General features: G+C 45.5%; 1 protein-coding gene, 33 non-coding genes and 20 pseudogenes across 34 annotated transcripts in view; all 54 read left to right on the top strand.

Annotated features, from left to right (window-relative positions):
* LOC140291582 (NLR family CARD domain-containing protein 3-like) overlaps positions 1-27965 on the top strand; it is a 531700-nt gene that overhangs the window by 101413 nt on the left and 402322 nt on the right. The gene's annotated exons all lie outside the window — the stretch shown is intronic.
* On the top strand, positions 7083-7201 carry LOC140303787 (5S ribosomal RNA; annotated as a pseudogene).
* LOC140298587 (5S ribosomal RNA) lies at positions 7471-7589 on the top strand. The gene has a single exon (XR_011914220.1). It is a non-coding gene; the product is annotated as a 5S ribosomal RNA (ribosomal RNA).
* On the top strand, positions 7859-7977 carry LOC140298586 (5S ribosomal RNA). Its single transcript, XR_011914219.1, has one exon. It is a non-coding gene; the product is annotated as a 5S ribosomal RNA (ribosomal RNA).
* LOC140302597 (5S ribosomal RNA) lies at positions 8247-8365 on the top strand (annotated as a pseudogene).
* LOC140298585 (5S ribosomal RNA) lies at positions 8635-8753 on the top strand. The gene has a single exon (XR_011914218.1). It is a non-coding gene; the product is annotated as a 5S ribosomal RNA (ribosomal RNA).
* On the top strand, positions 9023-9141 carry LOC140302586 (5S ribosomal RNA; annotated as a pseudogene).
* On the top strand, positions 9411-9529 carry LOC140290295 (5S ribosomal RNA; annotated as a pseudogene).
* LOC140298619 (5S ribosomal RNA) lies at positions 9799-9917 on the top strand. The gene has a single exon (XR_011914249.1). It is a non-coding gene; the product is annotated as a 5S ribosomal RNA (ribosomal RNA).
* Positions 10187-10305, top strand: LOC140290440 (5S ribosomal RNA). The gene has a single exon (XR_011912355.1). It is a non-coding gene; the product is annotated as a 5S ribosomal RNA (ribosomal RNA).
* LOC140298498 (5S ribosomal RNA) lies at positions 10575-10693 on the top strand. Its single transcript, XR_011914139.1, has one exon. It is a non-coding gene; the product is annotated as a 5S ribosomal RNA (ribosomal RNA).
* Positions 10960-11078, top strand: LOC140300185 (5S ribosomal RNA; annotated as a pseudogene).
* LOC140297467 (5S ribosomal RNA) lies at positions 11348-11466 on the top strand. The gene has a single exon (XR_011913200.1). It is a non-coding gene; the product is annotated as a 5S ribosomal RNA (ribosomal RNA).
* On the top strand, positions 11736-11854 carry LOC140300959 (5S ribosomal RNA). Its single transcript, XR_011914883.1, has one exon. It is a non-coding gene; the product is annotated as a 5S ribosomal RNA (ribosomal RNA).
* LOC140290899 (5S ribosomal RNA) lies at positions 12124-12242 on the top strand (annotated as a pseudogene).
* Positions 12512-12630, top strand: LOC140311919 (5S ribosomal RNA). The gene has a single exon (XR_011916938.1). It is a non-coding gene; the product is annotated as a 5S ribosomal RNA (ribosomal RNA).
* LOC140298231 (5S ribosomal RNA) lies at positions 12900-13018 on the top strand. The gene has a single exon (XR_011913897.1). It is a non-coding gene; the product is annotated as a 5S ribosomal RNA (ribosomal RNA).
* Positions 13288-13406, top strand: LOC140297553 (5S ribosomal RNA). The gene has a single exon (XR_011913278.1). It is a non-coding gene; the product is annotated as a 5S ribosomal RNA (ribosomal RNA).
* LOC140290983 (5S ribosomal RNA) lies at positions 13676-13794 on the top strand (annotated as a pseudogene).
* On the top strand, positions 14442-14560 carry LOC140297466 (5S ribosomal RNA). Its single transcript, XR_011913198.1, has one exon. It is a non-coding gene; the product is annotated as a 5S ribosomal RNA (ribosomal RNA).
* On the top strand, positions 14830-14948 carry LOC140269847 (5S ribosomal RNA; annotated as a pseudogene).
* LOC140299438 (5S ribosomal RNA) lies at positions 15218-15336 on the top strand. Its single transcript, XR_011914733.1, has one exon. It is a non-coding gene; the product is annotated as a 5S ribosomal RNA (ribosomal RNA).
* LOC140298680 (5S ribosomal RNA) lies at positions 15606-15724 on the top strand. Its single transcript, XR_011914303.1, has one exon. It is a non-coding gene; the product is annotated as a 5S ribosomal RNA (ribosomal RNA).
* Positions 15994-16112, top strand: LOC140286740 (5S ribosomal RNA). The gene has a single exon (XR_011911322.1). It is a non-coding gene; the product is annotated as a 5S ribosomal RNA (ribosomal RNA).
* On the top strand, positions 16382-16500 carry LOC140298679 (5S ribosomal RNA). Its single transcript, XR_011914302.1, has one exon. It is a non-coding gene; the product is annotated as a 5S ribosomal RNA (ribosomal RNA).
* On the top strand, positions 16770-16888 carry LOC140286618 (5S ribosomal RNA). Its single transcript, XR_011911320.1, has one exon. It is a non-coding gene; the product is annotated as a 5S ribosomal RNA (ribosomal RNA).
* On the top strand, positions 17158-17276 carry LOC140291761 (5S ribosomal RNA; annotated as a pseudogene).
* On the top strand, positions 17546-17664 carry LOC140311852 (5S ribosomal RNA). The gene has a single exon (XR_011916934.1). It is a non-coding gene; the product is annotated as a 5S ribosomal RNA (ribosomal RNA).
* On the top strand, positions 17934-18052 carry LOC140288963 (5S ribosomal RNA; annotated as a pseudogene).
* LOC140285756 (5S ribosomal RNA) lies at positions 18322-18440 on the top strand. Its single transcript, XR_011910726.1, has one exon. It is a non-coding gene; the product is annotated as a 5S ribosomal RNA (ribosomal RNA).
* LOC140289214 (5S ribosomal RNA) lies at positions 18710-18828 on the top strand (annotated as a pseudogene).
* Positions 19098-19216, top strand: LOC140298308 (5S ribosomal RNA). The gene has a single exon (XR_011913967.1). It is a non-coding gene; the product is annotated as a 5S ribosomal RNA (ribosomal RNA).
* On the top strand, positions 19486-19604 carry LOC140285844 (5S ribosomal RNA; annotated as a pseudogene).
* Positions 19874-19992, top strand: LOC140311804 (5S ribosomal RNA). The gene has a single exon (XR_011916932.1). It is a non-coding gene; the product is annotated as a 5S ribosomal RNA (ribosomal RNA).
* On the top strand, positions 20263-20381 carry LOC140298787 (5S ribosomal RNA). Its single transcript, XR_011914396.1, has one exon. It is a non-coding gene; the product is annotated as a 5S ribosomal RNA (ribosomal RNA).
* On the top strand, positions 20651-20769 carry LOC140316129 (5S ribosomal RNA). Its single transcript, XR_011917314.1, has one exon. It is a non-coding gene; the product is annotated as a 5S ribosomal RNA (ribosomal RNA).
* LOC140297620 (5S ribosomal RNA) lies at positions 21039-21157 on the top strand. The gene has a single exon (XR_011913339.1). It is a non-coding gene; the product is annotated as a 5S ribosomal RNA (ribosomal RNA).
* On the top strand, positions 21427-21545 carry LOC140303161 (5S ribosomal RNA; annotated as a pseudogene).
* Positions 21815-21933, top strand: LOC140311753 (5S ribosomal RNA). Its single transcript, XR_011916929.1, has one exon. It is a non-coding gene; the product is annotated as a 5S ribosomal RNA (ribosomal RNA).
* LOC140300947 (5S ribosomal RNA) lies at positions 22203-22321 on the top strand. The gene has a single exon (XR_011914882.1). It is a non-coding gene; the product is annotated as a 5S ribosomal RNA (ribosomal RNA).
* LOC140311696 (5S ribosomal RNA) lies at positions 22591-22709 on the top strand. Its single transcript, XR_011916921.1, has one exon. It is a non-coding gene; the product is annotated as a 5S ribosomal RNA (ribosomal RNA).
* On the top strand, positions 22979-23097 carry LOC140297096 (5S ribosomal RNA; annotated as a pseudogene).
* Positions 23370-23488, top strand: LOC140296818 (5S ribosomal RNA). The gene has a single exon (XR_011913000.1). It is a non-coding gene; the product is annotated as a 5S ribosomal RNA (ribosomal RNA).
* On the top strand, positions 23758-23876 carry LOC140286497 (5S ribosomal RNA). Its single transcript, XR_011911302.1, has one exon. It is a non-coding gene; the product is annotated as a 5S ribosomal RNA (ribosomal RNA).
* LOC140280171 (5S ribosomal RNA) lies at positions 24146-24264 on the top strand (annotated as a pseudogene).
* On the top strand, positions 24534-24652 carry LOC140289775 (5S ribosomal RNA; annotated as a pseudogene).
* LOC140298919 (5S ribosomal RNA) lies at positions 24922-25040 on the top strand. Its single transcript, XR_011914515.1, has one exon. It is a non-coding gene; the product is annotated as a 5S ribosomal RNA (ribosomal RNA).
* LOC140311645 (5S ribosomal RNA) lies at positions 25310-25428 on the top strand. Its single transcript, XR_011916918.1, has one exon. It is a non-coding gene; the product is annotated as a 5S ribosomal RNA (ribosomal RNA).
* On the top strand, positions 25698-25816 carry LOC140288962 (5S ribosomal RNA; annotated as a pseudogene).
* On the top strand, positions 26086-26204 carry LOC140285635 (5S ribosomal RNA). Its single transcript, XR_011910637.1, has one exon. It is a non-coding gene; the product is annotated as a 5S ribosomal RNA (ribosomal RNA).
* On the top strand, positions 26474-26592 carry LOC140294626 (5S ribosomal RNA; annotated as a pseudogene).
* On the top strand, positions 26862-26980 carry LOC140296441 (5S ribosomal RNA; annotated as a pseudogene).
* On the top strand, positions 27250-27368 carry LOC140289212 (5S ribosomal RNA; annotated as a pseudogene).
* LOC140298677 (5S ribosomal RNA) lies at positions 27638-27756 on the top strand. Its single transcript, XR_011914301.1, has one exon. It is a non-coding gene; the product is annotated as a 5S ribosomal RNA (ribosomal RNA).

Raw genomic sequence — 27965 nt, 5'->3', positions numbered from 1 at the left:
GGAAGAAGAGGGAAAAGGGGGAAGGAGAAAAATGAAGGAAAAGAAGACATTTTGAGAAAATGAGTGGGGAAAAAATGGAAGGAACTTGTAGTTATTTGTGTTTCTGCTGTCCATTTCAAGTAAAAGCACACAGTCTGTCATTTGAGAAATCTAAGCTAACTTGACACTGCTGTAGAATAGTGTAGGAGGCTCTCAATCCAAAGGTTCGATTCCATCATTGGACATGAGACAAACTTTTACCAAGTGTTATCAAATGTAATTTTTAAATTTCTGAATTGAGTACTGCAACATTGTAGTCGTCTTCTATGAATGAGTTGAAAGAACTGAAGACACTCACTGAAATGTAACAAATTTATTACTAATTTCACACACACACAAACACTCAGAAACACGTGTGAAATTAAACCTGAAGCAATAAAAACAGGAATAAATTAAATTCAAAATAGAAAAAAAAGATATATAACATAAATAAAGTAAAAGCAATAAATGAACAAATATAGAAAATAATTAAATTTAGGAAACATTACAACAAGAGCAACAAGAGTACAATAATAATAAAATAGAATGAATAAATAAATGATAAATACCAAAATAAAATACATACAATAAATAAACAAAAAATGGAAAATATTTAAAGTTATTAATTTCTTTCTTTATTAAGTCATTTAGAACAAGAAACAATATAAAATAGAATAAAAAGATAACTAAAACAAAACAAAATAAATACAATAAATTAACAAAAGAAACTAATTAGAACAGTAAATTAAGACATTTTTTTTTCTTTTAAAACTATTTACATGCATATTGACATGTAAAGAATGATCTGAAACCATTTTTTTTCTTCCTCCCTCTTTCTCCTCATCTCCTGCATCCATTCTTCCAGAGACATTCTGTTATTTTTGGGACAGTATATATTCCCATAATACTGCCCATGACCATTTTCTTTTATGCGCGGCAGGTGGCACTGACGGCATTAGTTTTTTTCCACTGTGCGGGTGCACTTACGCTCTCCGGGTTGGCGGAGGTGAGGGCAGGGGACCAGACGGCACAATCTGTTTGTTTCCAGTTGGGATGACAAACACAACTGGCACAATGAAGGGGCTTAAAAGTACAGGAGCTGGAGGTGGTGGCTGACTGAACACCTGCCTCTGAGCTGCTGACCTCTGCTTATCCACTGCCTGTCCAGCTGTACTCTGGGGAGTCAGGCAGGTTGACCCCTTGCAGCAGAATGCTACTGTCCTGCCTCTTCAGCCTCTTATTGCGCCACTGAGTCAGTGTTGTTTGATTGCACTGCTCTGCAGTTGTTTGATCAAGTGTTTCCCAGGATTTTAGGAGACTGTGGTGGGAGAGTCTCTGACCCTCGGGGGTTTTAATGTGTGTGTACGTTTTTAAGCCTGATGGATCACACTTAAGTGCATTTTGAGACCATGGATATAAATTGCTGTATATGAACATACGTTGATAAATAAGAACTTACAAAGGCATATCAGAAGTATTTTAAATTTAATTCAGAATAAAACAATACCAAAAACTAACTCAGTTGCTGAAGTTTATTAGGGAGGTCTGATTTCACCTAAAAATGAAGATAACTGCAATTAATCAAAAGGAATGAAAGCAGGAGGTGCCTTTGGAACACACATTTTGTACCCTAGTCTGGTTATGTATCCAGTTCCCTGTAATTGGATTAAATATTAGGCACACCACTCAGAAACTCTGGTCATGGCATTTTGCCTTACTCCATTCATTGTGGAGAAGTCTCTCTCACAGTTTACCCTGGAAACTGGGTTGACCAGCGCAACTGCTGCCAAGTGGCTCAGCAGGGGGTAGATTTGTCCCCATTCATCCCACTCACTTGCCAGGAGAGTCACAACTTCAGATTGGTTCTTGTCCTAGAAAAAATATTGTAGAGAGATGTTGATTATTTATATTGCACAAGTTTTGCCTTGATCTTGAATTGAATAATTAAGTTATTTAAAGTTGGAGATACATCAAAAAAGTGTTTATTTAAATCAGGAGGGGAGAATATACATTAAAAAGCCGGTGCACCCGGTGGAAAGCGACCGACGCCGCTGGCCGTGGAGAAGCCATTCCACAGCGTGGGTGGAGCCCGTAGAAATATACCGTTTTTTCACGACCATACGGCGCACCATACTAAAAGGCGCAGTCTCAGTGGTGTGCCGTTACTGTGTTTTTAACACACATAAGGCGCACCTAATTATAGGGCGTGAGTTTTATATACAATCCACACAAGCATACAAGTTTTTGTATTTAAAAATAGATCGGGAGCAAAACTGAGTTTGTTTGTGCTTTATTTAAAACACGGTTGAACAAGCAAGTGTGCGTCATAACTCAAACCCATCGAAGTCTTCATCTTCTGTTTCTGCATTGAACAGCTGTGCTAAATCGCCATCAAACATGCCAGGTTCACTGTCTTCACTGTAAAAGCCGTGTGGCTCCTCGGAAATGATGCCGGCTTTTGCGAAAGCTCGAACAACAGTGCTAGCAGACACGTTAGCCCAAGCATCTACAATCCACTCACAAGCTGTGGCGTAACTTGCCCGGCGTTGCCCTCCACCCTTAGTGAAACTATGGTCTCCATCAGTCATCCATTGCTCCCACGCCGCTCGCAGTCTGACTTTGAACGGCCGATTCACACCGATGTCCAGCGGTTGGAGTTCCTTTGTCAGGCCTCCCGGAATGATAGCAAGCTCAGAGTTCGTTTGCTTAACTTGTGTTTTCACATCGGCTGTGAGATGGGCACGCATAGAGTCACAGATCAACAGCGATGGCGATGCGTGGAAAAAACCACCTGGTCTTCTTACATACACCTCCCGCAGCCACTCTTTCATCATTTCCTCATCCATCCAGCCCTTTTCATTTGCCTTACTGATAACTCCAGCTGGAAACTTCTCTTTAGGCAAAGTCTTTCTCTTAAAAATCACCAGAGGCGGCAGTTTCTGTCCATTAGCATGGCAGCCTAGCACAACAGTAAAAGAAGACTTCTCGTACCCCGTTGTGCGTATCGCTACCGCGCTGGTCCCCGTCTTCTCCACAGTGTGACTCACCGTGATGTCGAAAGTCCATATCCATCATCCATATTAGTGATGTGGCTGGGCTGGATGTGTTTATCGGTGATATGTTTAAAGCAGTGGGAGCGGAAGCTGGCCAGCTTTTCATTATAATCCGCTGGAAGTTTCTGCGCTACTGTAGTCCTGGTCCGGATGGAAAAATGGCACCGTTTCATGAAACGAAAGCACCAAGACGGACCTCCTTGGAAATGTTCGATTTTCATTTCTTCTGCTAGCGTTGCCGCTTTAAGTCGAATGGTGACCGTCAAAACGCTTCTCCCACTCGTTCTTTGCTCGATGATCCACTGCTCGAGTCTTTCCTCCAACTTGGGCCACCTCTCCTTATTTCCACGGAAACTCAGCTGCGTCTTCTTCACCTGTCGGAGCTCGTTTTCCAGCTTCCTCCACTTGCGAACCATCGATCCGTTGATCTTAAATTCTCTCGCGGCTGCTCGATTCCCATGTTCCTCCGCGTAGTTGATGGCCTTCAGTTTAAACACACACCCCTGTACTTTTATATACCGGTACAATCAACGCTCCCACTTCACCCTTTAACGTTCTCATGGTGTTCTCTACTATGTCCGCCTTACAACAACTCTCCTGCGCAGGAGTGAGACACTGTCTGACTGGGCGCACTGCACTATAAGGCGCGCTGCACATTTTGAAGAAAATCTAAAACTTTTATGTGCGCCTTATGGTCGTGAAAATACGGTACAGTCCCTGTGTTTTAATTCCCGACTCGGAAACTCTCGAAAACTGCTGAGTTGGTGACACACAAGCCACGGTAACCTCATGTCATAAGTTAGGAAATCAGTCAGTGGGTCTGGATCAAAAGGAGCTGACAGCACTGGGTAGAGGGATGAGATAAATGGGGAGAAATAGCAGGAAATCAGCACCATGGAGGGCAGAAAGTTCGACTTGGTTTGATGAGATCAACAACATAGCCCACTGCTCCATTATCCAACTTGATGGCTTACTCTCTGCATGGGACTATTGCCCAAAAAAGAAGTTGCACTTACCTCAGAGTCAGACCCCCGCTCCGCAGTCCCGCTCCAGTGTCGTTGGAATCTGGGTCGCGCCAAATGCGTCAAGAAAAAAGTGACGTCTATGAGCGGGACGGGTGCAGTAATTAGCGCGCATTCTTCCTCTCGCTTGGTTACGGGCGGTAAGAAAGTACAGCTGTGGAATGGTCTGATAGACTGACAGATCTTTTTTTATTGTTATTGTTTTTCTCTTTCTCTCTCTCTCTCTAAACTTGTCTTCAGTCCAATCTCCCGTCCTGAGCGAGCCTGAGCGACTGTGGAAAGGAACGACTCCCTTTTAACAGGAAGAAACCTCTGGCAGGACCAGACTCAGGAAGGGTGGCCACCCGCCTCGACCAGCTGGGGTTTGACTACTCAAAAGCCTGCACACCCAGGCCATTTTCTCTCAAACATGGTAGAAACACTACTTTCCAAAAGAATGATTAAAATGGACTTTTTGATGATTAACATCAACTAAAAAATGATAATGGATAAAACTATCTATTATTTGTCTGTTGGAATTCTCAACAGTAGGCACGGCAACAGTTTCCGTAGTGTAGCGGTTATCACGTTCGCCTCACACGCGGAAGGTCTTTGCTTGCTCCAACTCTGTTTATTTCATTCTTGTGTGTAGATGTATGACTGCACGTTACTGATGGCAACATCAACATATTCATAATTATGGATAGGAGGGAGCCTCATCTGCTATTCTTGACATGCTGGAAAGAAAACAGCAAATGTTCTGCATCGTACAAAAGCGGATCCCGCCCTGCGTCCTATGAGCTGTCCCCAGGCACCACTCTGGAGCTCTGTGAGAATGCATTTCCAGCAGAAATGTGCTATTTGCCTTCTCACCTCTGGGTGTCACTAATTGAATCTATTTGGTTTCTTCTTGCATATTCATTTGCAATGCATATATTTTTCCATGCTCTCCATTTGGAATTTGGACACAGAAGCCAAAGGAGAAGGAAACAGGAAAAACAATCCCATGGTAACAATCAGCAACAAGGAGAACTACTCAAAAGCCTGCACAATTAACCCGGTGCCCACCCATGGGCCAACCAATCATCCAATCAAGGAGCAGCAATTTCTGCCGGCCGGGATCTGAGCGCCAACTCCATGCGGTGCGCACAAGTTGGTACTGATTTAGGAAAAAGAGGATTGTACAATTTTACTCCTTGGTATAGATACTCTTTCAAAAACGTCCAAAAAATAAAATATGTGGTTGATAAAACTGTGTGACTCAGTCCTTCAACACAAAAGGCAGGCAAAGGAAAATCAGCTGTCCTCTCCATCTAATCATAGGAGCAAGGCAGTAACTACCATAGAGGACACCGGGGTCGTGTCCTCTGTATTTTTAATTTTTATTTTGTTGCTGAAATTGTGGTGATTTTATATTTGAAGAGCCAAGAGTAGCGCTGTTTAATAAAACAGTGGCTCAGTTTTGGCAGACGTGCTGCGCGTCATCGACAACATGCACTGTCGCTATGGTAACTACCACACAAGTCGGACTTTGATGTTGTTACCGTTAGTGAGTCAGTCAGTCACACCAGTCACTGAAAGAGGAGCACATCAAGCTAAACATGTAGGTGGAGAGCAGTTTAAGTGGTAGATGACTGTGAGAAAAAATGCATTTTAATGTGGAGATATTTTTATTGCAGCCCAGCGTCCTACTCGGATAGCAAGGAAACATGAATCAAAGTTTAATTTGTATATATTATCCCTCTGTCCCGGGACAGTTCATTCCTTTTTATTCCTAATCCATGACTTGATGAAATTCATTCTCCAGGTTTACATTGTAACTCACTTGCAAATCATTTAGGATGAGGCTGATGTTCTCTGATAACAAACTAAACAAATAAACCTAAAAGTCATTATGTTGTTTTTGTTCCTTTAAGACTCTGAAAATGGCCAGATTTAAATAATGGAATTAAATAAATTTCCAGGGGAGCCCCGAACCCGACTAGAAGTTCTGACTCATGACCTCAGTATTTTTTGGGCCTCTGCATCTAAAACCTCACTCAGGTAAAAGAATCAAAGTGTCATCAGCAACATTTACTAACACTTCCACCAGTAAAAGTATTTATTCTGCAGAGCAGCTCTCAGCGTTTGCTGTTAGATATAAAGTTGCCTGTTTGACAGTTTAAAGTGGCTGCACGTGCACTTTTTCTACCATCCAAGTACTAACCAGGCCCGACCCTGCTTAGCTTCCTAGATCTGACGAGATCGGGCGTGTTCAGGGTGGTATGGCCGTAAGCGAGAGAATCAGTCACAAATCAGCTTTTTATAGATGCTGAAACAACATCTATCACTGTGTTCTGACTTCTAAAATATAATGTAACTGTTTAAAAATGAGCAATTTGTGATGATTTCATCTAACTAAGCAGCCTCAGTCTCTCTGTGTGACGCTGAACACAAAACTACACACAGGGAACAGAAGAGGTCGACAGACACTAAGTTATCTGAGAGTCTCACTTTCAGCTGCAGAGAACCAACACGAGAGAGAAGAACATGTGCAGGATCAACATCAGCCTCTCAAGCCAATTAGGTGAAAAACTAAAAGAAACATATGGTTCAAGCAGCTATATAATAGATATTTGTTACGGTGACTTTTGCTTACGGCCACACCACCCTGAACACGCCTGATCTCGGAAGCCAAGCAGGGTTGGGCATTTTTAGAACTTGGATGGGAGACTGCTTGGGAATACCAGGTGCTGTAAGCTTTTTCTCTTCTCTCTACCACCTGCATGTCTTTTGTTGCAACGTCTGATCACCCTGTGACACATGAGGAAGTTGGTCAGCTTCAGCTGCTGCTGCTTTGTTGGCAGACACGAAGTGATCTGAGAGTCTCAGTTTCAACTGCAGATAATAATCACATCAGGGATGAAGATGTGCCCACTACGCATCATTCTTTCTCGGCAATTATCTGGTTACATCGAGGAACTGTATGATTCCAGTACCTATATAATGCACATTTGTGACGGACATTGTTGCTTACGGCCACACCACCCTGAATATGCCCGACCTCGTCTAATCTCGGAAGCCAATTAGGGTTGGGCCTGGTTAGTACTTGAATGGGAGACCGCTTGGGAATACCAGGTGCTGTAAGCTTTTTCTCTTCTCTCTACCACCTGCATGTCTTTTGTTGCAACGTCTGATCACCCTGTGACACATGAGGAAGTTGGTCATCTTCAGCTGCTGCTGCTTTGTTGGCAGACACGAAGTGATCTGAGAGTCTCAGTTTCAACTGCAGGTAATAATCACATCAGGGAAGAAGATGTGCCAACTACAAGTTAGCCTTTCTCGGCAATTATCTGGTTACATAGAGGAACTGTATGATTCCAGTACCTATATAATGCACATTTGTGACAGACATTGTTGCTTACGGCCACACCACCCTGAATATGCCCAACCTCGTCTGATCTCGGAAGCCAAGCAGGGTTGGGCCTGGTTAGTACTTGGATGGGAGACTGCTTGGGAATACCAGGTGCTGTAAGCTTTTTCTCTTCTCTCTACCACCTGCATGTCTTTTGTTGCAACGTCTGATCACCCTGTGACACATGAGGAAGTTGGTCATCTTCAGCTGCTGCTGCTTTGTTGGCAGACACGAAGTGATCTGAGAGTCTCAGTTTCAACTGCAGGTAATAATCACATCAGGGATTAAGATGTGCCCAATACATATCATTCTTTCTCTGCAATTATCTGGTTACATAGAGTAACCATATGATTCCAGTACCTATATAATGCACATTGTTCACAGATATTGTTGCTTACGGCCACACCACCCTGAATATGCCCAACCTCGTCTGATCTCGGAAGCCAAGCAGGGTTGGGCCTGGTTAGTACTTGGATGGGAGACTGCTTGGGAATACCAGGTGCTGTAAGCTTTTTCTCTTCTCTCTACCACCTGCATGTCTTTTGTTGCAACGTCTGATCACCCTGTGACACATGAGGAAGTTGGTCATCTTCAGCTGCTGCTGCTTTGTTGGCAGACACGAAGTGATCTGAGAGTCTCAGTTTCAACTGCAGGTAATAATCACATCAGGGATTAAGATGTGCCCACTACATATCATTCTTTCTCGGCAATTATCTGGTTACATAGAGGAACTGTATGATTCCAGTACCGATATAATGCACATTGTTCACAGATATTGTTGCTTCCGGCCACACCACCCTGAATATGCCCGACCTCGTCTGATCTCGGAAGCCAAGCAGGGTTGGGCCTGGTTAGTACTTGGATGGGAGACTACTTGGGAATACCAAGTGCTGTAAGCTATTTCTCTTCTCTCTACCACCTGCATGTCTTTTGTTGCAACGTCTGATCACCCTGTGACACATGAGGAAGTTGGTCATCTTCAGCTGCTGCTGCTTTGTTGGCAGACACGAAGTGATCTGAGAGTCTCAGTTTCAACTGCAGGTAATAATCACATCAGGGATTAAGATGTGCCCAATACATATCATTCTTTCTCTGCAATTATCTGGTTACATAGAGTAACCATATGATTCCAGTACCTATATAATGCACATTGTTCACAGATATTGTTGCTTACGGCCACACCACCCTGAATATGCCCAACCTCGTCTGATCTCGGAAGCCAAGCAGGGTTGGGCCTGGTTAGTACTTGGATGGGAGACTGCTTGGGAATACCAGGTGCTGTAAGCTTTTTCTCTTCTCTCTACCACCTGCATGTCTTTTGTTGCAACGTCTGATCACCCTGTGACACATGAGGAAGTTGGTCATCTTCAGCTGCTGCTGCTTTGTTGGCAGACACGAAGTGATCTGAGAGTCTCAGTTTCAACTGCAGGTAATAATCACATCAGGGATTAAGATGTGCCCACTACATATCATTCTTTCTCGGCAATTATCTGGTTACATAGAGGAACTGTATGATTCCAGTACCGATATAATGCACATTGTTCACAGATATTGTTGCTTCCGGCCACACCACCCTGAATATGCCCGACCTCGTCTGATCTCGGAAGCCAAGCAGGGTTGGGCCTGGTTAGTACTTGGATGGGAGACTACTTGGGAATACCAAGTGCTGTAAGCTATTTCTCTTCTCTCTACCAACTGCATGTCTTTTGTTGCAACGTCTGATCACCCTGTGACACATGAGGAAGTTGGTCATCTTCAGCTGCTGCTGCTTTGTCGGCAGACACGAAGTGATCTGAGAGTCTCAGTTTCCGCTGGAGAGAATAATCACGACAGGGAAGAAGATGTGCCTAATACGCATCAGCCTTTCTCAGCAATTATCTGGTTACATAGAGTAACCGTATGATTCCAGTACCTATATAATGCACATTTGTGACAGACATTGTTGCTTACAGCCACACCACCCTGAATTTGCCCGACCTCGTCTGATCTCGGAAGCCAAGCAAGGTTCGGCCTGGTTAGTACTTGGATGGGAGACTACTTGGGAATACCAAGTGCTGTAAGCTATTTCTCTTCTCTCTACCACCTGCATGTCTTTTGTTGCAACGTCTGATCACCCTGTGACACATGAGGAAGTTGGTCATCTTCAGCTGCTGCTGCTTTGTCGGCAGACACGAAGTGATCTGAGAGTCTCAGTTTCCGCTGGAGAGAATAATCACGACAGGGAAGAAGATGTGCCTAATACGCATCAGCCTTTCTCAGCAATTATCTGATTACATAGAGTAACCGTATGATTCCAGTACCTATATAATGCACATTTGTGACAGACATTTTTGCTTACAGCCACACCACCCTGAATTTGCCCGACCTCGTCTGATCTCGGAAGCCAAGCAGGGTTGGGCCTGGTTAGTACTTGCGTGGGAGACTACTTGGGAATACCAGGTGCTGTAAGCTTTTTCTCTTCTCTCTACCACCTGCATGTCTTTTGTTGCAACGTCTGATCACCCTGTGACACATGAGGAAGTTGGTCATCTTCAGCTGCTGCTGCTTTGTTGGCAGACACGAAGTGATCTGAGAGTCTCAGTTTCAACTGCAGGTAATAATCACGTCAGGGAAGAAGATGTGCCCACTACAAGTTAGCCTTTCTCGGCAATTATCTGGTTACATAGAGGAACTGTATGATTCCAGTACCGATATAATGCACATTTGTCACAGACATTGTTGCTTACGGCCACACCACCCTGAACATGCCCGACCTCATCTGATCTCGGAAGCCAAGCAGGGTTGGGCCTGGTTAGTACTTGGATGGGAGACCGCTTGGGAATACCAGGTGCTGTAAGCTTTTTCTCTTCTCTCTACCACCTGCATGTCTTCTGTTGCAACGTCTGATCACCCTGTGACACATGAGGAAGTTGGTCATCTTCAGCTGCTGCTGCTTTGTTGGCAGACACGAAGTGATCTGAGAGTCTCAGTTTCAACTGCAGGTAATAATCACATCAGGGATGAAGATTTGCCCACTACATATCAGCCTTTCTCGGCAATTATCTGGTTACATAGAGTAACCGTATGATTCCAGTACCTATATAATGCACATTTGTGACAGACATTGTTGCTTACAGCCACACCCCCCTGAATATGCCCGACCTCGTCTGATCTCGGAAGCCAAGCAAGGTTGGGCCTGTTTAGTACTTGGATGGGAGACCGCTTGGGAATACCAGGTGCTGTAAGCTATTTCTCTTCTCTCTACCACATGCATGTCTTTTGTTGCAACGTCTGATCACCCTGTGACACATGAGGAAGTTGGTCATCTTCAGCTGCTGCTTTGTTGGCAGACACGAAGTGATCTGAGAGTCTCAGTTTCAACTGCAGGTAATAATCACTTCAGGGATGAAGATGTGCCCACTACAAGTTAGCCTTTCTTGGCAATAATCTGGTTACATAGAGGAACCGTATGATTCCAGTACCTATATAATGCACATTGTTCACAAATATTGTTGCTTACGGCCAAACCACCCTGAACATGCCCAACCTCATCTGATCTCGGAAGCCAAGCAGGGTTGGGCCTGATTTGTACTTGGATGGGAGACTGCTTGGGAATACCAGGTGCTGTAAGCTTTTTCTCTTCTCTCTACCACCTGCATGTCTTTTGTTGCAACTTCTGATCACCCTGTGACACATGAGGAAGTTGGTCATCTTCAGCTGCTGCTGCTTTGTCGGCAGACACGAAGTGATCTGAGAGTCTCAGTTTCAGCTGCAGGTAATAATCACATCAGGGATGAAGATGTGCCCACTACATATCAGCCTTTCTCGGCAATTATCTGGTTACATAGAGTAACCGTATGATTCCAGTACCTATATAATGCACATTTGTGACAGACATTGTTGCTTACGGCCACACCACCCTGAATATGCCCGACCTCGTCTGATCTCGGAAGCCAAGCAGGGTTGGGCCTGGTTAGTACTTGGATTGGAGACCGCTTGGGAATACCAGGTGCTGTAAGCTTTTTCTCTTCTCTCTACCACCTGCATGTCTTTTGTTGCAACGTCTGATCACCATGTGACACATGAGGAAGTTGGTCATCTTCAGCTGCTGCTGCTTTGTTGGCAGACACGAAGTGATCTGAGATTCTAAGTTTCAACTGCAGATAATAATCACGTCAGGGAAGAAGATATGCCCACTACAAGTTAGCCTTTCTCGGCAATTATCTGGTTACATAGAGGAACTGTATGATTCCAGTACCGATATAATGCACATTTGTCACAGATATTGATGCTTACGGCCACACCACCCTGAATATACCCGACCTCGTCTGATCTCGGAAGCCAAGCAGGGTTGGTCCTGGTTAGTACTTGGATGGGAGACCGCTTGGGAATACCAGGTGCTGTAAGCTTTTTCTCTTCTCTCTACCACCTGCATGTCTTTTGTTGCAACGTCTGATCACCCTGTGACACATGAGGAAGTTGGTCATCTTCAGCTGCTGCTGCTTTGTTGGCAGACACGAAGTGATCTGAGAGTCTCAGTTTCAACTGCAGGTAATAATCACATCAGGGATGAAGATGTGCCCACTACATATCAGCCTTTCTCGGCAATTATCTGGTTACATGGAGTAACCGTATGATTCCAGTACCTATATAATGCACATTGTTCACAGATATTGTTGCTTACGGCCACACCACCCTGAATATACCCGACCTCGTCTGATCTCGGAAGCCAAGAAGGGTTCAGCCTGGTTAGTACTTGGATGGGAGACTGCTTGGGAATACTAGGTGCTGTAAGCTTTTTCTCTTCTCTCTACCACCTGCATGTCTTTTGTTGCAACGTCTGATCACCCTGTGACACATGAGGAAGTTGGTCATCTTCAGCTGCTGCTGCTTTGTTGGCAGACACGAAGTGATCTAAGAGTCTCAGTTTCAACTGCAGGTAATAATCACATCAGGGATGAAGATGTGCCCACTACAAGTTAGCCTTTCTCGGCAATTATCTGGTTACATGGAGTAACCGTATGATTCCAGTACGTATATAATGCACATTGTTCACAGATATTGTTGCTTACGGCCACACCACCCTGAATATGCCCGACCTCGTCTGATCTCGGAAGCCAAGCAGGGTTGGGCCTGGTTAGTACTTGGATGGGAGACTGCTTGGGAATACCAGGTGCTGTAAGCTTTTTCTCTTCTCTCTACCACCTGCATGTCTTTTGTTGCAACGTCTGATCACCCTGTGACACATGAGGAAGTTGGTCATCTTCAGCTGCTGCTGCTTTGTTGGCAGACACGAAGTGATCTGAGAGTCTCAGTTTCAACTGCAGGTAATAATCACATCAGGGATGAAGATGTGCCCACTACATATCAGCCTTTCTCTGCAATTACCTGGTTACATAGTGTAACCGTATGATTCCAGTACCTATATAATGCACATTGTTCACAGATATTGTTGCTTACGGCCACACCACCCTGAAAATGCCTGACCTCATATGATCTCGTAAGCCAAGCAGGGTTGGGCCTGGTTAGTACTTGGATGGGAGACCGCTTGGGAAAACCAGGTGCTGTAAGCTTTTTCTCTTCTCTCTACCACATGCATGTCTTTTGTTGCAACGTCTGATCACCCTGTGACACATGAGGAAGTTGGTCATCTTCAGCTGCTGCTGCTTTGTTGGCAGACACGAAGTGATCTGAGAGTCTCAGTTTCAACTACAGGTAGTAATCACATCAAGGATGAAGATATGCCCACTACATATCAGCCTTTCTTGGCAATTATCTGGTTACATAGAGGAACTGTATGATTCCAGTACCTATATAATTCACATTTGTCACAGACATTGTCGCTTACGGCCAAACCACCCTGAACATGCCCGACCTCGTCTGATCTCGGAAGCTAAGCAGGGTTGGGCCTGGTTAGTACTTGGATGGGAGACTACTTGGGAATACCAGGTGCTTTAAGCTTTTTCTCTTCTCTCTACCACCTGCATGTCTTTTGTTGCAACGTCTGATCACCCTGTGACACATGTGGAAGTTGGTCATCTTCAGCTGCTGCTGCTTTGTTGGCAGACACGAAGTGATCTGAGAATCTCAGTTTCAACTGCAGGTAATAATCACATCAGGGATGAAGATGTGCCCACTACATATCAGCCTTTCTCTGCAATTATCTGGTTACATAGAGTAACCGTATGATTCCAGTACCTATATAACGCACATTTGTGACAGACATTGTTGCTTACAGTCACACCACCCTGAATATGCCCGACCTCGTCTGATCTCGGAAGCCAAGCAGGGTTGGGCCTTGTTTTTACTTGGATGGGAGACTGCTTGGGAATACCAGGAGCTGTAAGCTTTTTCTCTTCTCTCTACCACCTGCATGTCTTTTGTTGCAACGTCTGATCACCATGTGACACATGAGGAAGTTGGTCATCTTCAGCTGCTGCTGCTATGTTGGCAGACACGAAGTGATCTGAGATTCTCAGTTTCAACTGCAGGTAAAAATCACATCAGGGAAGAAGATGTGCCCACTACAAGTTAGCCTTTCTCGGCAATTATCTGGTTACATAGAGGAACTGTATGATTCCAGTACCTATATAATGCACATTTGTTACAGACATTGTTGCTTACAGCCACACCACCCTGAATATGTCTGATCTCGGAAGCCAAGCAGGGTTGGGCCTTGTTTTTACTTGGATGGGAGACTGCTTGGGAATACCAGGAGCTGTAAGCTTTTTCTCTTCTCTCTACCACATGCATGTCTTTTGTTGCAACGTCTGATCACCCTGTGACACATGAGGAAGTTGGTCATCTTCAGCTGCTGCTGCTTTGTTGGAAGACACAAAGTAATCTGAGATTATAAGTTTCAACTGCAGATAATAATCACATCAGGGAAGAAGATGTGCCCACTACAAGTTAGCCTTTCTCGGCAATTATCTGGTTACATAGAGGAACTGTATGATTCCAGTACCGATATAATGCACATTTGTCACAGACATTGTTGCTTACGGCCACACCACCCTGAATATGCCCGACCTCGTCTGATCTCGGAAGCCAAGCAGGGTTGGGCCTGGTTAGTACTTGGATTGGAGACCGCTTGGGAATACCAGGTGCTGTAAGCTTTTTCTCTTCTCTCTACCACCTGCATGTCTTTTGTTGCAACGTCTGATCACCATGTGACACATGAGGAAGTTGGTCATCTTCAGCTGCTGCTGCTTTGTTGGCAGACACGAAGTGATCTGAGATTCTAAGTTTCAACTGCAGATAATAATCACGTCAGGGAAGAAGATGTGCCCACTACAAGTTAGCCTTTCTCGGCAATTATCTGGTTACATAGAGGAACTGTATGATTCCAGTACCGATATAATGCACATTTGTCACAGATATTGATGCTTACGGCCACACCACCCTGAATATACCCGACCTCGTCTGATCTCGGAAGCCAAGCAGGGTTCAGCCTGGTTAGTACTTGGATGGGAGACTGCTTGGGAATACTAGGTGCTGTAAGCTTTTTCTCTTCTCTCTACCACCTGCATGTCTTTTGTTGCAACGTCTGATCACCCTGTGACACATGAGGAAGTTGGTCATCTTCAGCTGCTGCTGCTTTGTTGGCAGACACGAAGTGATCTAAGAGTCTCAGTTTCAACTGCAGGTAATAATCACATCAGGGATGAAGATGTGCCCACTACAAGTTAGCCTTTCTCGGCAATTATCTGGTTACATGGAGTAACCGTATGATTCCAGTACGTATATAATGCACATTGTTCACAGATATTGTTGCTTACGGCCACACCACCCTGAATATGCCCGACCTCGTCTGGTCTCGGAAGCCAAGCAGGGTTGGGCCTGGTTAGTACTTGGACGGGAGACCCCTTGGGAATACCAGGTGCTGTAAGCTTTTTGTCTTCTCTCTACCACCTGCATGTCTTTTGTTGAGACGTCTGATCACCCTGTGACACATGAGGAAGTTGGTCATCTTCAGCTGCTGCTGCTTTGTTGGCAGACACGAAGTGATCTGAGAGTCTCAGTTTCAACTGCAGGTAATAATCACATCAGGGATTAAGATGTGCCCACTACATATCAGCCTATCTCGGCAATTATCTGGTTACATAGAGGAACTGTATGATTCCAGTACCTATATAATGCACATTTGTGACAGACATTGTTGCTTACGGCCACACCACCCTGAACATGCCCGACCTCGTCTGATCTCGGAAGCCAAGCTGGGTTGGGCCTGTTTAGTACTTGGATGGGAGACTACTTGGGAATACCAGGTGCTGTAAGCTTTTTCTCTTCTCTCTACCACCTGCATGTCTTTAGTTGCAACGTCTGATCACCCTGTGACACATGAGGAAGTTGGTCATCTTCAGCTGCTGCTGCTTTGTTGGCAGACACGAAGTGATTTGAGAGTCTCAGTTTCAACTGCAGGTAATAATTACATCAGGGATGAAGATGTGCCCACTACATATCAGCCTTTCTCGGCAATTATCTGGTTACAAAGAGTAACCGTATGATTCCAGTACCTATATAATGCACATTGTTCACAGATATTGTTGCATACGGCCACACCACCCTGAATATGCCCGACCTCGTCTGGTCTCGGAAGCCAAGCAGGGTTGGGCCTGGTTAGTACTTGGACGGGAGACCCCTTGGGAATACCAGGTGCTGTAAGCTTTTTGTCTTCTCTCTACCACCTGCATGTCTTTTGTTGAGACGTCTGATCACCCTGTGACACATGAGGAAGTTGGTCATCTTCAGCTGCTGCTGCTTTGTTGGCAGACACGAAGTGATCTGAGAGTCTCAGTTTCAACTGCAGGTAATAATCACATCAGGGATTAAGATGTGCCCACTACATATCAGCCTATCTCGGCAATTATCTGGTTACATAGAGGAACTGTATGATTCCAGTACCTATATAATGCACATTTGTGACAGACATTGTTGCTTACGGCCACACCACCCTGAACATGCCCGACCTCGTCTGATCTCGGAAGCCAAGCTGGGTTGGGCCTGTTTAGTACTTGGATGGGAGACTACTTGGGAATACCAGGTGCTGTAAGCTTTTTCTCTTCTCTCTACCACCTGCATGTCTTTAGTTGCAACGTCTGATCACCCTGTGACACATGAGGAAGTTGGTCATCTTCAGCTGCTGCTGCTTTGTTGGCAGACACGAAGTGATTTGAGAGTCTCAGTTTCAACTGCAGGTAATAATTACATCAGGGATGAAGATGTGCCCACTACAAGTTAGCCTTTCTCGGCAATTATCTGGTTACAAAGAGTAACCGTATGATTCCAGTACCTAGATAATGCACATTGTTCACAGATATTGTTGCATACGGCCACACCACCCTGAATATGCCCGACCTCGTCTGGTCTCGGAAGCCAAGCAGGGTTGGGCCTGGTTAGTACTTGGACGGGAGACCCCTTGGGAATACCAGGTGCTGTAAGCTTTTTGTCTTCTCTCTACCACCTGCATGTCTTTTGTTGAGACGTCTGATCACCCTGTGACACATGAGGAAGTTGGTCATCTTCAGCTGCTGCTGCTTTGTTGGCAGACACGAAGTGATCTGAGATTCTCAGTTTCAACTGCAGATAATAATCACGTCAGGGAAGAAGATGTGCCCACTACAAGTTAGCCTTTCTCGGCAATTATCTGGTTACATCGAGGAACTGTATGATTCCAGTACCTATGTAATGCAGATTTGTCACAGACGTTGTTACTTACGGCCACACCACCCTGAACATGCCCGACCTCGTCTGATCTCGGAATCCATGAAGGGTTGGGCCTGGTTAGTACTTGGATGGGAGACTACTTGGGAATAGCAGGTGCTGTAAGCTTTTTCTCTTCTCTCTACCACCTGCATGTCTTTTGTTGCAACGTCTGATCACCTTGTGACACATGAGGAAGTTGGTCATCTTCAGCTGCTGCTGCTTTGTTGGCAGACACGAAGTGATCTGAGAGTCTCAGTTTCAACTGCAGGTCATAATCACATCAGGGATTAAGATGTGCCCACTACATATCAGCCTATCTCGGCAATTATCTGGTTACATAAAGGAACTGTATGATTCCAGTACCTATATAATGCACATTTGTGACAGACATTGTTGCTTACGGCCACACCACCCTGAATATGCCCGACCTCGTCTGATCTCGGAAGCCAAGCAGGGTTGGGCCTGGTTAGTACTTGGATGGGAGACTGCTTGGGAATACCAGGTGCTGTAAGCTTTTTCTCTTCTCTCTACCACCTGCATGTCTTTTGTTGCAACGTCTGATCACCCTGTGACACATGAGGAAGTTGGTCATCTTCAGCTGCTGCTGCTTTGTTGGCAGACACGAAGTGATCTGAGAGTCTCAGTTTCAACTGCAGAAAATAAACACGTCAGGGAAGAAGATGTGCCCACTACAAGTTAGCCTTTCTCGGCAATTATCTGGTTACATAGAGGAACTGTATGATTCCAGTACCGATATAATGCACATTTGTCACAGATATTGATGCTTACGGCCACACCACCCTGAATATACCCAACCTCGTCTGATCTCGGAAGCCAAGCAGGGTTGGGCCTGGTTAGTACTTGGATGGGAGACAGCTTGGGAATACCAAGTGCTGTAAGGTTTTTCTCTTCTCTGTAGCACCTGCATGTCTTTAGTTGCAACGTCTGATCACCCTGTGACACATGAGGAAGTTGGACATCTTCAGCTGCTGCTGCTTTGTTGGCAGACACGAAGTGATCTGAGAGTCTCAGTTTCAACTGCAGGTCATAATCACATCAGGGATTAAGATGTGCCCACTACATATCAGCCTTTCTCGGCAATTATCTGGTTACATAGAGTAACCGTATGATTCCAGTCCCTATATAATGCACATTGTTCACAGATATTGTTGCTTACGGCCACACCACCCTGAATATGCCCGACCTCGTCTGATCTCGGAAGCCAAGCAGGGTTGGGCCTGGTTAGTACTTGGATGGGAGACCGCTTGGGAATACCAGGTGCTGCAAGCTTTTTCTCTTCTCTCTACCACCTGCATGTCTTTTGTTGCAACGTCTGATCACCCTGTGACACATGAGGAAGTTGGTCATCTTCAGCTGCTGCTGCTTTGTTGGCAGACACGAAGTGATCTGAGAGTCTCAGTTTCAACTGCAGGTAATAATCACGTCAGGGAAGAAGATGTGCCCACTACAAGTTAGCCTTTCTCGGCAATTATCTGGTTACATCGAGGAACTGTATGATTCCAGTACCTATGTAATGCAGATTTGTCACAGACGTTGTTACTTACGGCCACACCACCCTGAACATGCCCGACCTCGTCTGATCTCGGAAGCCATGAAGGGTTGGGCCTGGTTAGTACTTGGATGGGAGACTACTTGGGAATAGCAGGTGCTGTAAGCTTTTTCTCTTCTCTCTACCACCTGCATGTCTTTTGTTGCAACGTCTGATCACCCTGTGACACATGAGGAAGTTGGTCATCTTCAGCTGCTGCTGCTTTGTTGGCAGACACGAAGTGATTTGAGAGTCTCAGTTTCAACTGCAGGTAATAATTACATCAGGGATGAAGATGTGCCCACTACATATCAGCCTTTCTCGGCAATTATCTGGTTACAAAGAGTAACCGTATGATACCAGTACCTATATAATGCACATTGTTCACAGACATTGTTGCTTACGGCCACACCACCCTGAATATGCCCGACCTCGTCTGATCTCTGAAGCCAAGCAGGGTTGGGCCTGGTTAGTACTTGGATGGGAGACTGCTTGGGAATACCAGGTGCTGTAAGCTTTTTCTCTTCTCTCTACCACCTGCATGTCTTTTGTTGCAACGTCTGATCACCCTGTGACACATGAGGAAGTTGGTCATCTTCAGCTGCTGCTGCTTTGTTGGCAGACACGAAGTGATCTGAGAGTCTCAGTTTCAACTGCAGAAAATAAACACGTCAGGGAAGAAGATGTGCCCACTACAAGTTAGCCTTTCTCGGCAATTATCTGGTTACATAGAGGAACTGTATGATTCCAGTACCGATATAATGCACATTTGTCACAGATATTGATGCTTACGGCCACACCACCCTGAATATACCCAACCTCGTCTGATCTCGGAAGCCAAGCAGGGTTGGGCCTGGTTAGTACTTGGATGGGAGACAGCTTGGGAATACCAAGTGCCGTAAGGTTTTTCTCTTCTCTCTACCACCTGCATGTCTTTAGTTGCAACGTCTGATCACCCTGTGACACATGAGGAAGTTGGACATCTTCAGCTGCTGCTGCTTTGTTGGCAGACACGAAGTGATCTGAGAGTCTCAGTTTCAACTGCAGGTCATAATCACATCAGGGATTAAGATGTGCCCACTACATATCAGCCTTTCTCGGCAATTATCTGGTTACATAGAGTAACCGTATGATTCCAGTCCCTATATAATGCACATTGTTCACAGATATTGTTGCTTACGGCCACACCACCCTGAATATGCCCGACCTCGTCTGATCTCGGAAGCCAAGCAGGGTTGGGCCTGGTTAGTACTTGGATGGGAGACTGCTTGGGAATACCAGGTGCTGTAAGCTTTTTTCTCTTCTCTCTACCACCTGCATGTCTTTTGTTGCAACGTCTGATCGCCCTGTGACACATGAGGAAGTTGGTCATCTTCAGCTGCTGCTGCTTTGTTGGCAGACACGAAGTGATCTGAGAGTCTCAGTTTCAACTACAGATAATAATCACATCAGTGATGAAGATGTGCCCACTACAAGTTAGCCTTTCTCTGCAATTATCTGGTTACATAGAGTAACCGTATTATTCCAGTACCTATATAATGCACATTGTTCACAGATATTGTTGCTTACGGCCACACCACCCTGAATATGCCCGACCTCGTCTGATCTCGGAAGCCGAGCAGGGTTGGGCTTGGTTAGTACTTGGATGGGAGACCGCTTGGGAGTACCAGGTGCTGTAAGCTTTTTCTCTTCTCTCTACCACCTGCATGTCTTTTGTTGCAACGTCTGATAACCCTGTGACACATGACTAAGTTGGTCATCTTCAGCTGCTGCTGCTTTGTTGGCAGACACGAAGTGATCTAAGAGTCTCAGTCTCAACTGCAGGTAATAATCACATCAGGGATGAAGATGTGCCCACTACATATCAGCCTTTCTCTGCAATTATCTGGTTACATAGAGTAACCGTATGATTCCAGTACCTATATAATGCACATTGTTCACAGATATTGTTGCTTACGGCCACACCACCCTGAATATGCCCGACCTCGTCTGATCTCGGAAGCCAAGCAGGGTTGGGCCTGGTTAGTACTTGGACGGGAGACCCCTTGGGAATACCAGGTGCTGTAAGCTTTTTCTCTTCTCTCTACCACCTGCATGTCTTTTGTTGCAACGTCTGATAACCCTGTGACACATGACTAAGTTGGTCATCTTCAGCTGCTGCTGCTTTGTTGGCAGACACGAAGTGATCTGAGAGTCTCAGTTTCAACTGCAGATAATAATCACGTCAGGGAAGAAGATGTGCCCACTACAAGTTAGCCTTTCTCGGCAATTATCTGGTTACATAGAGGAACTGTATGATTCCAGTACCGATATAATGCACATTTGTCACAGATATTGATGCTTACGGCCACACCACCCTGAATATGCCTGACCTCGTCTGATCTCGGAAGCCAAGCAGGGTTGGGCCTGGTTAGTACTTGGATGGGAGACCGCTTGGGAATACCAGGTGCTGCAAGCTTTTTCTCTTCTCTCTACCACCTGCATGTCTTTTGTTGCAACGTCTGATCACCCTGTGACACATGAGGAAGTTGGTCATCTTCAGCTGCTGCTGCTTTGTTGGCAGACACGAAGTGATCTGAGAGTCTCAGTTTCAACTGCAGGTAATAATCACATCAGGGATGAAGATGTGCCCACTACATATCAGCCTTTCTCGGCAATTATCTGGTTACATGGAGTAACCGTATGATTCCAGTACCTATATAATGCACATTGTTCACAGATATTGTTGCTTACGGCCCCACCACCCTGAATATACCCGACCTCGTCTGATCTCGGAAGCCAAGCAGGGTTGAGCCTGGTTAGTACTTGGATGGGAGACTGCTTGGGAATACTAGGTGCTGTAAGCTTTTTCTCTTCTCTCTACCACCTGCATGTCTTTTGTTGCAACGTCTGATCACCCTGTGACACATGAGGAAGTTGGTCATCTTCAGCTGCTGCTGCTTTGTTGGCAGACACGAAGTGATCTAAGAGTCTCAGTTTCAACTTCAGGTAATAATCACATCAGGGATGAAGATGTGCCCACTACAAGTTAGCCTTTCTCGGCAATTATCTGGTTACATGGAGTAACCGTATGATTCCAGTACCTATATAATGCACATTGTTCACAGATATTGTTGCTTACGGCCACACCACCCTGAATATGCCCGACCTCGTCTGATCTCGGAAGCCAAGCAGGGTTGGGCCTGGTTAGTACTTGGATGGGAGACTGCTTGGGAATACCAGGTGCTGTAAGCTTTTTCTCTTCTCTCTACCACCTGCATGTCTTTTGTTGCAACGTCTGATCACCCTGTGACACATGAGGAAGTTGGTCATCTTCAGCTGCTGCTGCTTTGTTGGCAGACACGAAGTAATCTGAGAGTCTCAGTTTCAACTACAGATAATAATCACATCAGGGAAGAAGATGTGCCCACTACAAGTTAGCCTTTCTCGGCAATTATCTGGTTACATAGAGGAACTGTATGATTCCAGTACCGATATAATGCACATTTGTCACAGATATTGATGCTTACGGCCACACCACCCTGAATATACCCGACCTCGTCTGATCTCGGAAGCCAAGCAGGGTTGGTCCTGGTTAGTACTTGGATGGGAGACCGCTTGGGAATACCAGGTGCTGTAAGCTTTTTCTCTTCTCTCTACCACCTGCATGTCTTTTGTTGCAACGTCTGATCACCCTGTGACACATGAGGAAGTTGGTCATCTTCAGCTGCTGCTGCTTTGTTGGCAGACACGAAGTGATCTGAGAGTCTCAGTTTCAACTGCAGGTAATAATCACATCAGGGATGAAGATGTGCCCACTACATATCAGCCTTTCTCGGCAATTATCTGGTTACATGGAGTAACCGTATGATTCCAGTACCTATATAATGCACATTGTTCACAGATATTGTTGCTTACGGCCACACCACCCTGAATATGCCCGACCTCGTCTGATCTCGGAAGCCAAGCAGGGTTGGGCCTGGTTAGTACTTGGATGGGAGACTGCTTGGGAATACCAGGTGCTGTAAGCTTTTTCTCTTCTCTCTACCACCTGCATGTCTTTTGTTGCAACGTCTGATCACCCTGTGACACATGAGGAAGTTGGTCATCTTCAGCTGCTGCTGCTTTGTTGGCAGACACGAAGTGATCTGAGAGTCTCAGTTTCAACTGCAGGTAATAATCACATCAGGGATGAAGATGTGCCCACTACATATCAGCCTTTCTCTGCAATTACCTGGTTACATAGTGTAACCGTATGATTCCAGTACCTATATAATGCACATTGTTCACAGATATTGTTGCTTACGGCCACACCACCCTGAAAATGCCTGACCTCATATGATCTCGTAAGCCAAGCAGGGTTGGGCCTGGTTAGTACTTGGATGGGAGACCGCTTGGGAATGCTAGGTGCTGTAAGCTTTTTCTCTTCTCTCTACCACCTGCATGTCTTTTGTTGCAACGTCTGATCACCCTGTGACACATGAGGAAGTTGGTCATCTTCAGCTGCTGCTGCTGCTTTGTTGGCAGACACGAAGTAATCTGAGAGTCTCAGTTTCAACTACAGATAATAATCACATCAGTGATAAAGATGTGCCCACTACAAGTTAGCCTTTCTCGGCAATTATCTGGTTACATCGAGGAACTGTATGATTCCAGTACCTATATAATGCACATTTGTGACAGACATTGTTGCTTACGGCCACACCACCCTGAACATGCCCGACCTCGTCTGATCTCGGAAGCCAAGCAGGGTTGGGCCTGTTTAGTACTTGGATGGGAGACTGCTTGGGAATACCAGGTGCTGTAAGCTTTTTCTCTTCTGTCTACCACCTGCATGTCTTTAGTTGCAACGTCTGATCACCCTGTGACACATGAGGAAGTTGGTCATCTTCAGCTGCTGCTGCTTTGTTGGCAGACACGAAGTGATCTGAGAGTCTCAGTTTCAACTGCAGGTAATAATCACATCAGGGATGAAGATGTGCCCACTACATATCAGCCTTTCTCGGCAATTATCTGGTTACATAGAGTAACCGTATGATTCCAGTACCTATATAATGCACATTGTTCACAGATATTGTTGCATACGGCCACACCACCCTGAATATGCCCGACCTCGTCTGGTCTCGGAAGCCAAGCAGGGTTGGGCCTGGTTAGTACTTGGACGGGAGACCCCTTGGGAATACCAGGTGCTGTAAGCTTTTTGTCTTCTCTCTACCACCTGCATGTCTTTTGTTGCAACGTCTGATCACCCTGTGACACATGAGGAAGTTGGTCATCTTCAGCTGCTGCTGCTTTGTTGGCAGACACAAAGTGATCTGAGAGTCTCAGTTTCAACTGCAGATAATAATCACGTCAGGGAAGAAGATGTGCCCACTACAAGTTAGCCTTTCTCTGCAATTATCTGGTTACATAGAGGAACCGTATGATTCCAGTACCTATATAATGCACATTGTTCACAGATATTGTTGCTTACGGCCATACCACCCTGAATATACCTGACCTAGTCTGATCCAGGAAGCCAAGCAGGGTTGGGCCTGGTTAGTACTTGAATGGGAGACTACTTGGGAATACCAGGTGCTGTAAGCTTTTTCTCTTCTCTCTACCACCTGCATGTCTTTTGTTGCAACGTCTGATCACCCTGTGACACATGAGGAAGTTGGTCATCTTCAGCTGCTGCTGCTTTGTTGGCAGACACAAAGTGATCTGAGAGTCTCAGTTTCAACTGCAGATAATAATCACGTCAGGGAAGAAGATGTGCCCACTACAAGTTAGCCTTTCTCGGCAATTATCTGGTTACATCGAGGAACTGTATGATTCCAGTACCTATGTAATGCAGATTTGTCACAGACGTTGTTACTTACGGCCACACCACCCTGAACATGCCCGACCTCGTCTGATCTCGGAATCCATGAAGGGTTGGGCCTGGTTAGTACTTGGATGGGAGACTGTTTGGGAATACCAGGTGCTGTAAGCTTTTCCTCTTCTCTCTACCACCTGCATGTCTTTTGTTGCAACGTCTGATCACCCTGTGACACATGAGGAAGTTGGTCATCTTCAGCTGCTGCTGCTTTGTTGGCAGACACGAAGTGATCTGAGAGTCTCAGTTTCAACTGCAGGTCATAATCACATCAGGGATTAAGATGTGCCCACTACATATTAGCCTATCTCGGCAATTATCTGGTTACATAGAGGAACTGTATGATTCCAGTACCTATATAATGCACATTTGTGACAGACATTGTTGCTTACGGCCACACCACCCTGAACATGCCCGACCTCGTCTGATCTCGGAAGCCAAGCTGGGTTGGGCCTGTTTAGTACTTGGATGGGAGACTGCTTGGGAATACCAGGTGCTGTAAGCTTTTTCTCTTCTCTCTACCACCTGCATGTCTTTAGTTGCAACGTCTGATCACCCTGTGACACATGAGGAAGTTGGTCATCTTCAGCTGCTGCTGCTTTGTTGGCAGACACGAAGTGATTTGAGAGTCTCAGTTTCAACTGCAGGTAATAATTACATCAGGGATGAAGATGTGCCCACTACATATCAGCCTTTCTCGGCAATTATCTGGTTACAAAGAGTAACCGTATGATACCAGTACCTATATAATGCACATTGTTCACAGACATTGTTGCTTACGGCCACACCACCCTGAATATGCCCGACCTCGTCTGATCTCGGAAGCCAAGCAGGGTTGGGCCTGGTTAGTACTTGGATGGGAGACTGCTTGGGAATACCAGGTGCTGTAAGCTTTTTCTCTTCTCTCTACCACCTGCATGTCTTTTGTTGCAACGTCTGATCACCCTGTGACACATGAGGAAGTTGGTCATCTTCAGCTGCTGCTGCTTTGTTGGCAGACACGAAGTGATCTGAGAGTCTCAGTTTCAACTGCAGAAAATAAACACGTCAGGGAAGAAGATGTGCCCACTACAAGTTAGCCTTTCTCGGCAATTATCTGGTTACATAGAGGAACTGTATGATTCCAGTACCGATATAATGCACATTTGTCACAGATATTGATGCTTACGGCCACACCACCCTGAATATACCCAACCTCGTCTGATCTCGGAAGCCAAGCAGGGTTGGGCCTGGTTAGTACTTGGATGGGAGACAGCTTGGGAATACCAAGTGCTGTAAGGTTTTTCTCTTCTCTGTAGCACCTGCATGTCTTTAGTTGCAACGTCTGATCACCCTGTGACACATGAGGAAGTTGGACATCTTCAGCTGCTGCTGCTTTGTTGGCAGACACGAAGTGATCTGAGAGTCTCAGTTTCAACTGCAGGTCATAATCACATCAGGGATTAAGATGTGCCCACTACATATCAGCCTTTCTCGGCAATTATCTGGTTACATAGAGTAACCGTATGATTCCAGTCCCTATATAATGCACATTGTTCACAGATATTGTTGCTTACGGCCACACCACCCTGAATATGCCCGACCTCGTCTGATCTCGGAAGCCAAGCAGGGTTGGGCCTGGTTAGTACTTGGATGGGAGACCGCTTGGGAATACCAGGTGCTGCAAGCTTTTTCTCTTCTCTCTACCACCTGCATGTCTTTTGTTGCAACGTCTGATCACCCTGTGACACATGAGGAAGTTGGTCATCTTCAGCTGCTGCTGCTTTGTTGGCAGACACGAAGTGATCTGAGAGTCTCAGTTTCAACTGCAGGTAATAATCACATCAGGGATTAAGATGTGCCCACTACATATCAGCCTTTCTCGGCAATTATCTGGTTACATAGAGTAACCGTATGAATCCAGTACCTATATAATGCACATTGTTCACAGATATTTTTGCTTACGGCCACACCACCCTGAATATGCCCGACCTCGTCTGATCCAGAAAGCCAAGCAGGGTTTGGCCGGGTTAGTACTTGAATGGGAGACTACTTGGGAATACCAGGTGCTGTAAGCTTTTTCTCTTCTCTCTACCACCTGCATGTCTTTTGTTGCAACGTCTGATCACCCTGTGACACATGAGGAAGTTGGTCATCTTCAGCTGCTGCTGCTTTGTTGGCAGACACGAAGTGATCTGAGATTCTCAGTTTCATCTGCAGATAATTATCACATCAGGGATCAAGATGTGCCCACTACATATCAGCCTTTCTCTGCAATTATCTGGTTACATAGAGTAACCGTATGATTCCAGTACCTATATAATGCACATTGTTCACAGATATTGTTGCTTACGGCCATACCACCCTGAATATACCTGACCTAGTCTGATCCAGAAAGCCAAGCAGGATTTGGCCGGGTTAGTACTTGAATGGGAGACTACTTGGGAATACCAGGTGCTGTAAGCTTTTTCTCTTCTCTCTACCACCTGCATGTCTTTTGTTGCAACGTCTGATCACCCTGTGACACATGAGGAAGTTGGTCATCTTCAGCTGCTGCTGCTTTGTTGGCAGACACAAAGTGATCTGAGAGTCTCAGTTTCAACTGCAGATAATAATCACATCAGGGATGAAGATGTGCCCACTACAAGTTAGCCTTTCTCGGCAATTATCTGGTTACATCGAGGAACTGTATGATTCCAGTACCTATGTAATGCAGATTTGTCACAGACGTTGTTACTTACGGCCACACCACCCTGAACATGCCCGACCTCGTCTGATCTCGGAAGCCATGAAGGGTTGGGCCTGGTTAGTACTTGGATGGGAGACTACTTGGGAATAGCAGGTGCTGTAAGCTTTTTCTCTTCTCTCTACCACCTGCATGTCTTTTGTTGCAACGTCTGATCACCCTGTGACACATGAGGAAGTTGGTCATCTTCAGCTGCTGCTGCTTTGTTGGCAGACACGAAGTGATCTGAGAGTCTCAGTTTCAACTGCAGGTAATAATCACATCAGGGATTAAGATGTGCCCACTACATATCAGCCTATCTCGGCAATTATCTGGTTACATAGAGGAACTGTATGATTCCAGTACCTATATAATGCACATTTGTGACAGACATTGTTGCTTACGGCCACACCACCCTGAACATGCCCGACCTCGTCTGATCTCGGAAGCCAAGCTGGGTTGGGCCTGTTTAGTACTTGGATGGGAGACTACTTGGGAATACCAGGTGCTGTAAGCTTTTTCTCTTCTCTCTACCACCTGCATGTCTTTAGTTGCAACGTCTGATCACCCTGTGACACATGAGGAAGTTGGTCATCTTCAGCTGCTGCTGCTTTGTTGGCAGACACGAAGTGATTTGAGAGTCTCAGTTTCAACTGCAGGTAATAATTACATCAGGGATGAAGATGTGCCCACTACATATCAGCCTTTCTCGGCAATTATCTGGTT

The sequence above is a fragment of the Leuresthes tenuis genome, unplaced genomic scaffold (assembly GCF_036924035.1).
Source record: "Leuresthes tenuis unplaced genomic scaffold, fLeuTen1.0.hap1 SCAF_1, whole genome shotgun sequence".
Taxonomy (NCBI): Eukaryota; Metazoa; Chordata; class Actinopteri; order Atheriniformes; family Atherinopsidae; genus Leuresthes; species Leuresthes tenuis.
Note: the sequence above shows the minus strand (reverse complement) of the source record. Positions and strands in the feature narration are given on the sequence as shown.